Source organism: Trichomycterus rosablanca, chromosome 11 (assembly GCF_030014385.1).
Source record: "Trichomycterus rosablanca isolate fTriRos1 chromosome 11, fTriRos1.hap1, whole genome shotgun sequence".
NCBI classification, from domain to species: Eukaryota; Metazoa; Chordata; class Actinopteri; order Siluriformes; family Trichomycteridae; genus Trichomycterus; species Trichomycterus rosablanca.
Genome location: NC_085998.1, coordinates 40,186,331 through 40,198,042, shown reverse-complemented (window position 1 = coordinate 40,198,042; position 11,712 = coordinate 40,186,331). Strand labels below are relative to the sequence as shown.

The following is an 11,712-nucleotide window of genomic DNA, read 5'->3' as shown; positions in this document are numbered from 1 at the left end:
ACGCGAGTATGTGCAATTCTTTCCACCTCTGGTTGTATTTGATTGTTTGTTTAAAAAAAAAAAAAAAAGTTAGAATATGTTTATATCTTTAGTTAACCTTATAGCCATGAGTTATATTACAACCATATGTATGTGTTCGCACCTTGGAACTTAACACTGTACCTTTGATCATTCAGTTACTTCCACATCCTGAAAGTTTTCACACCTTGATGGGAAAGCTGCCTGCTTTGATGATCTCCCAACACCCCTTTTCCTTAAGCATTTATATTCCTGCTCATTCCCAAATACACTTTGAGAGTTTTTGGTACTACTCATGTCTGTGTCTCTGCCATCGTATTGAACCGAACAGGGATCTATTCACTGCTGTGGACGATTTCATAAAATAACTATTCGAGAAACAAGTATTGCAGCTGTTAATTACAGGTAAGTGCCTATTGTAGCTGTTATACGAGTGTTTGTTAACGCAAATATGCTGGGTTTGTAATATTTATGAAAATTAGGCAACATTTTACACCAACTTTCAAAAAATGTAACGATTTGCTTACTTTTTTTATATATACCTATATGTGTGCGTATATATATATATATATATATATATATATATATATATATATATATATATATATATATATATATACAGTGTATCACAAAAGTGAGTACACCCCTCACATTTCTGCAAATATTTCATTATATCTTTTCATGGGACAACACTATAGACATGAAACTTGGATATAACTTAGAGTAGTCAGTGTACAGCTTGTATAGCAGTGTAGATTTACTGTCTTCTGAAAATAACTCAACACACAGCCATTAATGTCTAAATAGCTGGCAACATAAGTGAGTACACCCCACAGTGAACATGTCCAAATTGTGCCCAAATGTGTCGTTGTCCCTCCCTGGTGTCATGTGTCAAGGTCCCAGGTGTAAATGGGGAGCAGGGCTGTTAAATTTGGTGTTTTGGGTACAATTCTCTCATACTGGCCACTGGATATTCAACATGGCACCTCATGGCAAAGAACTCTCTGAGGATGTGAGAAATAGAATTGTTGCTCTCCACAAAGATGGCCTGGGCTATAAGAAGATTGCTACCACCCTGAAACTGAGCTACAGCATGGTGGCCAAGGTCATACAGCGGTTTTCCAGGACAGGTTCCACTCGGAACAGGCTTCGCCAGGGTCGACCAAAGAAGTTGAGTCCACGTGTTCGGCGTCATATCCAGAGGTTGGCTTTAAAAAATAGACACATGAGTGCTGCCAGCATTGCTGCAGAGGTTGAAGACGTGGGAGGTCAGCCTGTCAGTGCTCAGACCATACGCCGCACACTGCATCAACTCGGTCTGCATGGTCGTCATCCCAGAAGGAAGCTGACACACAAGAAAGCCCGCAAACAGTTTGCTGAAGACAAGCAGTCCAAGAACATGGATTACTGGAATGCCCTGTGGTCTGACGAGACCAAGATAAACTTGTTTGGCTCAGATGGTGTCCAGCATGTGTGGCGGCGCCCTGGTGAGAAGTACCAAGACAACTGTATCTTGCCTACAGTCAAGCATGGTGGTGGTAGCATCATGGTCTTGGGCTGCATGAGTGTTGCTGGCACTGGGGAGCTGCAGTTCATTGAGGGAAACATGAATTCCAACATGTACTGTGACATTCTGAAACAGAGCATGATCCCCTCCCTTCGAAAACTGGGCCTCATGGCAGTTTTCCAACAGGATAACGACCCCAAACACAACCTCCAAGATGACAACTGCCTTGCTGAGGAAGCTGAAGATAAAGGTGATGGACTAAACCCAATTGAGCACCTGTGGCGCATCCTCAAGTGGAAGGTGGAGGAGTTCAAGGTGTCTAACATCCACCAGCTCCGTGATGTCATCATGGAGGAGTGGAAGAGGATTCCAGTAGCAACCTGTGCAGCTCTGGTGAATTCCATGCCCAGGAGGGTTATGGCAGTGCTGGATAATAATGGTGGTCACACAAAATATTGACACTTTGGGCACAATTTGGACATGTTCACTGTGGGGTGTACTCACTTATGTTGCCAGCCATTTAGACATTAATGGCTGTGTGTTGAGTTATTTTCAGAAGACAGTAAATCTACACTGCTATACAAGCTGTACACTGACTACTCTAAGTTATATCCAAGTTTCATGTCTATAGTGTTGTCCCATGAAAAGATATAATGAAATATTTGCAGAAATGTGAGGGGTGTACTTACTTTTGTGATACACTGTATATACATATACAGGGGTTGGACAATGAAACTGAAACACCTGTCATTTTAGTGTGGGAGGTTTCATGGCTAAATTGGACCAGTCTGGTGGCCAATCTTCATTAATTGCACATTGCACCAGTAAGAGCAGAGTGTGAAGGTTCAATTAGCAGGGTAAGAGCACAGTTTTGCTCAAAATATTGCAATGCACACAACATTATGGGTGACATACCAGAGTTCAAAAGAGGACAAATTGTTGGTGCACGTCTTGCTGGCGCATCTGTGACCGAGACAGCAAGTCTTTGTGATGTATCAAGAGCCACGGTATCCAGGGTAATGTCAGCATACCACCAAGAAGGACAAACCACATCCGACAGGATTAACTGTGGACGCAAGAGGAAGCTGTCTGAAAGGGATGTTCGGGTGCTAACCCGGATCGTATCCAAAAAACATAAAACCACGGCTGCCCAAATCACGGCAGAATTAAATGTGCACCTCGACTCTTCTGTTTCCACCAGAACTGTCCGTCGGGAGCTCCACAGGGTCGATATACACGGCCGGGCTGCTATAGCCAAACCTTCGGTCACTCGTGCCGATGCCAAACGTCGGTTTCAATGGTGCAAGGAGCGCAAATCTTGGGCTGTGGACAATGTGAAACATGTATTGTTCTCTGATGAGTCCACCTTTACTGTTTTCCCTACATCCGGGAGAGTTACGGTGTGGAGAAGCCCCAAAGAAGCGTACCACCCAGACTGTTGCATGCCCAGAGTGAAGCATGGGGGTGGATCAGTGATGGTTTGGGCTGCCATATCATGGCATTCCCTTGGCCCAATACTTGTGCTAGATGGGCGCGTCACTGCCAAGGACTACCGAACCATTCTGGAGGACCATGTGCATCCAATGGCGGTGCCGTGTATCAGGATGACAATGCACCAATACACACAGCAAGACTGGTGAAAGATCGGTTTGATGAACATGAAAGTGAAGTTGAACATCTCCCATGGTCTGCACAGTCACCAGATCTAAATATTATTGAGCCACTTTGGGGTGTTTTGGAGAAGCGAGTCAGGAAATGTTTTCCTCCACCAGCATCACGTAGTGACCTGGCCACTATCCTGCAAGAAGAATGGCTTAAAATCCCTCTGACCACTGTGCAGGACTTGTATATGTCATTTCCAAGACGAATTGACGCTGTATTGGCCGCAAAATTATTAATTATTAATTATTATTAATAAATTATTGTGGTCTAAAACCAGGTGTTTCAGTTATTTTGTCCAACCCCTGCACATACCATATAGAAAAACATTTGTAGTAATCTGTAAAAAATAATTGTTAACAGGTGCTGTATAGCATAGGGAACATACTGTTAATAAAAGTAAATATTATTTAATAGCTTATTTTTCCATGTCATAATGTTGTGATGTCTAGTTTATAACATTTCAATCTACAATGTATTTGAATACACTCTTAATAATTACAATAAGTTCTAATAAAATAACAATTATTAATATATTTTTACAAATATATAAAATATATTAATACAAATTTTTAAATGTTTTTGACTTTTGAATGTTTTGTTAAACACCAACATTTATGTTTAATATAATAAACAATCTTTTAATTTTTGATTTGTGACATATCCAACCATTTAAATGAGAGTAACACAAAATAAGATAATGAAGAATTGATAAGTTGTTGAACCAGTTTTTGGTGCAAGTATTTTTATTTGTGATAACAAATATGTCTCTTTATTTCAACTCTGTACGTTAATAGTGGATTCTTATTTGTGTGAGTTTGATTTAATGTAACTAATGTGATACTGCTCTTCGTATTGCAGTTGCATGATGATGATAGTGAAGATGAAAACCCTGTAGTTAGTCATCAACCAGAGAAAGTCACAGTAGAAATTAATAATGAAGCCATAATTACATCCCTTTGTGGTAAGTTGTTGTTATCGTAGACTGAATAAAATTGTTTTTAGATTTGTGTAGGTTTACTGTGAATGTATGGCATCATTTAAGTGGTTTGGTGTAAAATGGTCTATTGTAGAGACATTTCTTTAGGGGTTGCTTTGTCTACAAAAACAGATTTTTTTATTACAATGACAACCTGGGGCATTATGCTTTCGGGGTTTCCGTCTGTTTATCCTATTCTTGCGAATGTGTTATCTTATTAATGCCTTTATCTTCAAACTTGGACTAAACTAATTGGTTTTTGGTAGTCACTGGCCCAGGTCTCTAAAAATCATGGGCTCATATATTTCTCTCTGTTAACTTCCCTTACTTACGTACAGTGGTGTATAGTAACGAAGTAATAATACTTCGTTACAGTACTTAAGTTGTTTTTTTAAGTATTTGTACTTTACTGGAGTATAAAAATTTTCGGGAACTTTCACTTTTACTCCACTACATTTTCTAAAGTAATGGTGTACTTTTACTCGGTTACATTGGCTGTATGTAACTTGGTTACTCGTTACTACAGTATGAAGGTAAATTATGTGAGATGTGTGACGGACTGCACGCTGGTTTGGTGAATCTGCGCTTGTAAGTTAGACGGTAGTTAAACACATTACTGCGCATGTGCAAACATTCTCTAAAAGCTATCGGAGTTTTCTAAAAGTGCGTCGTTCACCCAAAGACCCGCAAATAGGTCCAAAAATGTCCAATTTCAGAAGCTCCAACACAAATGTAAGTTAACAATGATTACAATGATAACAAACTAAAGCTGCAGCATCAGCGGTTTTTAATATTATTAGCATTAACATTGTTCAGGTTAGGGTCAGGTTACCATTTTTACCGATTACATTCCAACCACAAATAAAACGTTTCATAAATCATTACATTTGTTCGGAATTCATTGACTGCAAAACTCATGAAGACACGTCCATTGTTTTTAAAAACTCACCTGCGGACAGATATCTCCTCAGATAACTTCTGTATTAGAGCAGTAGAGGAGAGGATTCATGGTGCTGAATAACATGCAGCACGTTTTTAACCCTTTAATCATCTCAACAAGAACTCAACTTATTATTAATGATTTTTCAGCTGTTGGCTTCAAGTTAGAAATGGTGTTTTCTTAAAGTAAGAATACCAATATTTTTTTAGTTTAACACATGCCATTCAGTAGATACAGCCCAAAGAATATTAAATAATTTTAAATACAGCTTATTTTACTCAAATATTTTGATTTAAATTAATGGTTGAACAGATCATTAAAGGGATAAAAGTGCCACACGTTTTGTTAAACTCTCTTGAGCAGGGGTGCCCAAATAATTCCTTATAAGGGGCCAAAATTTTATCTCAGTGAGGGGCCACGGGCCAAAACTAAAAGTTATTTTAACTAGGGCTGGGCGATATTGCAAAAAAAAAAAAAAAAAATTCTGATAAGTAAAAAAAAATACTTTTTTTTGCATTTTAATTTAAAAGACTGCAGAAGTGTAAAAATAGTAATAGCACCACCTATAATTAAGGGATTCAAACTTTATAACGATAACAATATAACAATTAACAATAATTAAAACAAAATAGAAATCTTAATTAGCTATATGCTTTTTAGGAACAGCTCACAATCAACTCACTTTAAGTAATGTGCAGCAGAACCTCCTTACATTAAGAGAAGTGCAAAACTACAAAAAGTTCTTTACAGATTTCTTAAAAGAAACACGAGCCTGTTTACTGTTTCCACCAATGAAGTTAGTGTATCAGTAACTACACTGGGGGACCTCAAGTAATCACTCAGCTCAGCTTTCATTTTGTCCCCTTGTGGTTGGGGGGTGGATGGAGGGGCACATTCCGCTTCTAACAATATTGACTACAACTCCCATGCTCCCACAGACTCACGTGACTACCACAAGTCCCCGGTCAGTCAATCCAGATCGGTCCTCCCACTCCGGAGTTTTGGTTCAGTTCAGCTGTGTTCGATTCCATGAATCTGAATTAAACTCTTCTGTTTGTGAGTCTCGTTGTGAAGTTTTGCCGATCGTGTTTGCGCTCCTTATTTCTGAATCTAACTATTACCGTGTACGGCCTTTGTTGTCTTCCGTTTTTACTCTTTTGATATTAAACTGACATGTTGGTATTTTAATGAAAATATAAAGTATGTAAACAATCGCGATTGTCACATTTCTAACATCGTGTGAAAACGTTCATTCGAATTAATCGTGAAAATCTCCCACCCTAATTTTAATATTGCATTAAATTTAAAAAAAAATATCACTACTGTTTATTCTAATTAACAGTGCTTTTATTGATTTCAACGGATGATAGATAATGTTTCTTTTTAGGAGCAGAAATATTTGAACAAATGTAAATTTGTAAAGAAAAACATGCAAAGCAATATATATATATATATATATATATATATATATATATATATATCATCAATATTCAAATATTTAATATATTCACCTTTCTTTCCTCGCCACTGTACTTTGAGAACAGGTGTGCATGTTTTGTTTCATAATGCTGACGGATGGTGTACTCCTTTAGTGCAGCCACTCTCTATCCGCAGATGAGGCAAACTGCGGTTTAATCTATTTAGGTGAAAAAATATTCATACTGTTTTTCATACGCTCCATGATTAACAGCCTCACTCGTGTCATCATAGATTACTTGATGTCTGCTGACAGGAGCTCCACAGCGCCCCCTTCTCCTATCCACTGTCATGTAAAATTGTGGTCAGCCAATGAATTGCAGCTAGCGTTATAGGCAGTTCAACTACGGTGGCCGAGAAGTGCAAAACAAATTTACATTTCAGAAAACAAAATTACAAAAAAACAAAAACAAATTTACAACAAAAGCAAAAACAAATTTACAAGTGCTTGGGTACCCAGTGTTTGTAAATTTGTTTTGGCATATGTAAAAGTGTTTCAGCACTTGTAAATTTATTTTCGGCATATGTAATTTTGTTTTCTAAAATGTATATTTGTTTTGCACTTCCCGGCCGCACATATTTGACGGAAAAGGCAGGGACAATAAACCGGAAGTGCGTGTTGCTTACCTGCTTTCAATCAAACTGTTTCTCAGCGATAAAGTGAACGGAGTTTGTGATGGTGACGATAAACAAGGTTTTGTCTAGTTTGTGGAAATCATTTTATCCAGTTGACCCGCTATTGTTTTTCTTGTGGAAAGTTTTGTGCAGATGTTTAGACGTGGCGTGTGCATCTCTATTTACCGTCCGCTCTTCTAAACATCTAAGGAATTCCCACAAGAACAACAAAAGCGAAATAATGAAAATCATTAACACAAAATGGACAAAACATTGTTTATTAGGGACGGAACATCTGATACCGAGGCTTTAAAACTTGTTTCACTTTTGTAACACTGGACTCAGTGTATCGGAGCTACACTGTATCAAAAATAATGATATTAACTAAATGTTTTTAAGAATAAATGGTCTGCATAGGTCACTACAATTGTTTTAAGTGTCTTTGTATGTACAGTATTTCGATTTTTTGTATTTCTGTAACATCAAGTCTGTTCAGATAGTTAAACATGATTAAGGACCATTCCTTAAGTACATTTGTTGTCTTTAATTGTTTTCAGATGTAAGGACTGTGCGCACAATCCATAATTGTGTCACATTAGTGATATTTATGTAGTACTTTTTTTTTGTCTAATCATACAGCGCTCCTTGGCCAACACTAATGTTTTGGTTCCAAAGAATGCCTTCCAGAGACTCAACAGAACAATGTTTTCTGCATCTTTGCGCAAGAGCTGGCCGTCTTGGTCTTCACCAGAGAAACTTTGAGAGACTCCACCCTTACTGGAAAATCTTCAAAGGGAGCACTACTAAAGACAACTAGATGTGGCAAATGTGCATGCAATAACAGGTATCTCCAGATGTGTTTTTCAGTCCTAACTGGAGTTAAAAGTTGTATCAGTGTGTAAGGAAAAAAGAAATGGAACAGAAGGACGTCTCTCCAACTTGGTAAAAATGGTGATCTTTAATACAGTAGCAAGACACAAACGTATCTTGGGAACAGCAGAGCTTGACTGAACAATCATGGTTCAAGATAAATGACATATATACATTTAAGAATATCCATATATGGGCTTTCCTGTGACAGGTGTGTATTATACAAAGGCAATGCAGACAAGATGGAACTGTCACCTCCATGCTAATTGGTCTAAATTTCTTTAAACACCTTGATGTCTAGGCCGATCCCTTTGTCTGTGATGGCTGTGAATCGCTCATTATAATAATCCCTTTCAGGTTGGTTAGAACCTGTGAGAGCTGTCACCGTTCTACTTGTTGAACTAAGCCAGGTGGTCCCCAACTTCAGGAAGAAACACCCTGGTATATACGTTTGATTATGATGATTAATGCCATTGAGTGCAGGGGGGTACAGCTAGTCATCACTGGGTCCATACTGTAAATCTTACAAGTGCCATGAGCATTATTTAAGTTTTTGTGTTAACAATATGACTGGTAACTCTATGTCCTCTGCTGTTGTAGCACTGTGAGTAATGTACTAACATAGATGCTGATACTTATTTAGTTCTCTAATGTTATTTATCTGATTCTGAAATACTGCTATGGATGCTGCTAATACTGTTATCTGGACTTAGTGGCTGAGTTGTGCGAAATATAGAGAAGAATGTTGTTAATATGCATACATTTACGACAATAAAAATTTTTGATCTGCAGTTTCAGTTCAGTGAAACATTTTTAGAAACATTTCTAATGTATTTGGAGCATAATAGTAGTGCACTTCAAATACTGATTAAATATGTCTATAATTAATTTTTTGAAACATTTCTAATGTATTTGGAGCATAATAGTAGTGAACTGGAAATACTAATTAAATGTGTTTTTATTTCACTTTAAGTGTGTCTGAAACATAGTTAAGTTGAACTAAATATACTCAGAATAGTCTCAATCTAGTACACTTAATACAATTAAAGTTTAACTTTTGTACTATTTTTGCACAACTAAAGTATATTAAGTACAAAAATAGTTGTTCCATTTAGCACTCTTTAAGTGTATTGATTATACAATAATCAAAAGTGTGACAATAATACACTTTAGTACACTTAAGTATACTTTTTTTTCACGAGGGTCTATTTAAGGTGATTTCATTAAACACATGGGACTGTGCAATTTTCAGGCAATGTTTACAAAGGGTAATGTGCAATTTTCCACCAGCTTGTTACTGACAAAGTGTTTTTGTGTGTTTTATTGTTATTGTCATTATTGTTATTGTAAATTCTGTACATTTTGTGAATGCAAATTTTTGGTATTTTGTAAATTAGTTTTTTTTTAATTGTTTATAACACTAGAGAGTATTGCACCCTAATTTTGTTATACCTGGTACAATAACAATGACAATAAAGAGATTCTGATTCTGAGCTTTGCAGTATGGAAATTTGCAAATGGCATGCGCTCTCATGTAGGGGGCTTGCTTTTTTCTGCTACTTGCAGGACGTAGATGTTATGTAAAATGAGGTGCACATGAAGGATTTTTCTTTTTTAACTGGTTATTAAAAATGTGAGTCCATGGCTGTTGTATTGATACTTCCTTTGATGCAATTTTCCTCCACTGTTTTCGAGCAATAAAAATGACAAATTTCTTTGGGGTACTTAGGTACTATTTCTATATGTACATTAGGTACAAATAGGTACAGTGCTGCTGGAGGTTTGTATTTTTTTTCATCCAAGTAGTCCTGTTTTATTTTCTTTCACCTTTGTGAGATTTCATGTGAAACTGGTTCTTGAACAGAAAACGCATCAAATGAGTTACTCTGTTTTTCCACTGGCTCAAACAAATCTGTGTCTTTGAGGTTAAATCTTCAGATGGTTCTTGTAGGTATTCAATGCCTACTTACTTAATTTACTTTTTTTAAATAATAATGTTAGCTGCACCACAAAAAAAAAACTAGAAAAAAAAAACAATGATGAAAACTAATATCACATAAATAATCGTTATCAAAAATGTTTTACCTGCAATGTATTAGTCTTTCTTAAAAGTAATTTTTTTTTAGATTCAGCTATTTTTTATACTTCTGTCACCAAGCCTCGCAACTGTGTTTACTCACAAATCATCAATATTTACTAGTACAGCGACACCTACTTGTTGAAATAAGAAACACACTGGGAAAGTATCAAAAGTTACCTCAAAGCACACCCTGGTGGAGATTACTTCACAATGCGCCTAAACAATAGTGGGGAAGTTAACCCCACTAGCACCATGTCAGTGAGAATGATCCACCACCCAAATAATACCTGCTCTGTGGGGGTCCTGACCATTGAAGAACAGGGTGAAAGCAGGTTAAAATGTATGCAGAGGTATGCAGAGAAACAGATGGACTACAGTCAAAGTGCTTCTATATGGTACGTGGAGCTGATAAAATGGACAGTGTGTGTGTGTGTGTGTGTAAAAACAAGGACATGGTTTTAATGTTATGGCTGATCAGCCTGATCAGTATTATGCTGTTTACTTATTAGTGAATATATTTACTGAATGATTCAGAATGACTGTAATTTTGAGTGTTCCTATACTGTTGCTTAATGGACACACACAGACGCATTTCCTGTCAAGCATTACTGTTTAATCTGTTTAATTTTGACGGTCTAAAAAGGACAATAAAAAAGACTGTTAAAAGAATTTTGTCATTTTATTTTGCTGAAATGACTTAAGGTTTATATCAGCTTTAACGTGTAAGTGTAACAAATATTGCATTTACATTGCTTTTTCTGTACAGCAAAATGTCAGCTTTAGATTCAAGACTTTATACAGTAACTTGGGAAGGATATGGTGGACAGATGATGTTTTGAATTTTATGCAAATTGTGGATAAAAAAACCGTTTTATTTCTTGTTTAAAGATTAATTAAACAGTCTGTACTACACAAAAAAATCAATTCAGTGATATTAAAAAGTGATAACATTTTATGCAAAATAAAAATGAAAAATACTAACAGGAAAGATTAAAAGAATATTTTCTGCTTTTATGATTCTTGGTTCATTTCATTGCCAATGAGCTGTCTTATGTACAGATCTGTTATAATATAAATTATTATTGGGCATTACAATATTGGTCTAAAACATTTTGGTATTCAGGGAATGTGATTGGAGCTGGGCCAAACCGCCACGTGGCATAAAACCGGTTAGAACTGGCTGAGTGGAAGCCTGTAACAAAAGGCATACCTTATATGGAGTAGTACTACACCTGGCCACTAGGGGGGAGCGGTAGACTACGCTCTGCTCGTGGTCTGTTGCATTTTCACCTAGACAGAGAAGCTTCAGAACGCAGCTGCTTGTGACGTGGAAGACGAACCAACCTATTGTGAATAAAACTTTTAAAGAACGTCGCCTTGCCTCCTGATAAATTTGGATTTTAACAAAAGATCCACAACAGATCCACTGTTTCAAACACATCATTATGCTCTGAAAGAAGGTTCATCACATGAAGCAGGCTTCAACCTTTTCTAGGTCTACGCAGTGCAGATAGTCCCTGACTCCAAACAGTTGAGGACATGCAATATGGATGGTCGACCGTGAGTTG

General features: G+C 37.0%; 1 long non-coding RNA gene across 1 annotated transcript; it reads left to right on the top strand.

The window, feature by feature from the left end:
* The first annotated feature begins 348 nt into the window (after window positions 1–348).
* On the top strand, window positions 349–7,922 carry LOC134323460 (uncharacterized). Its single transcript, XR_010014053.1, has 3 exons — window positions 349–423; window positions 4,046–4,148; window positions 7,834–7,922. It is a non-coding gene; the product is annotated as an uncharacterized LOC134323460 (long non-coding RNA).
* Window positions 7,923–11,712: the final 3,790 nt, after the last annotated feature.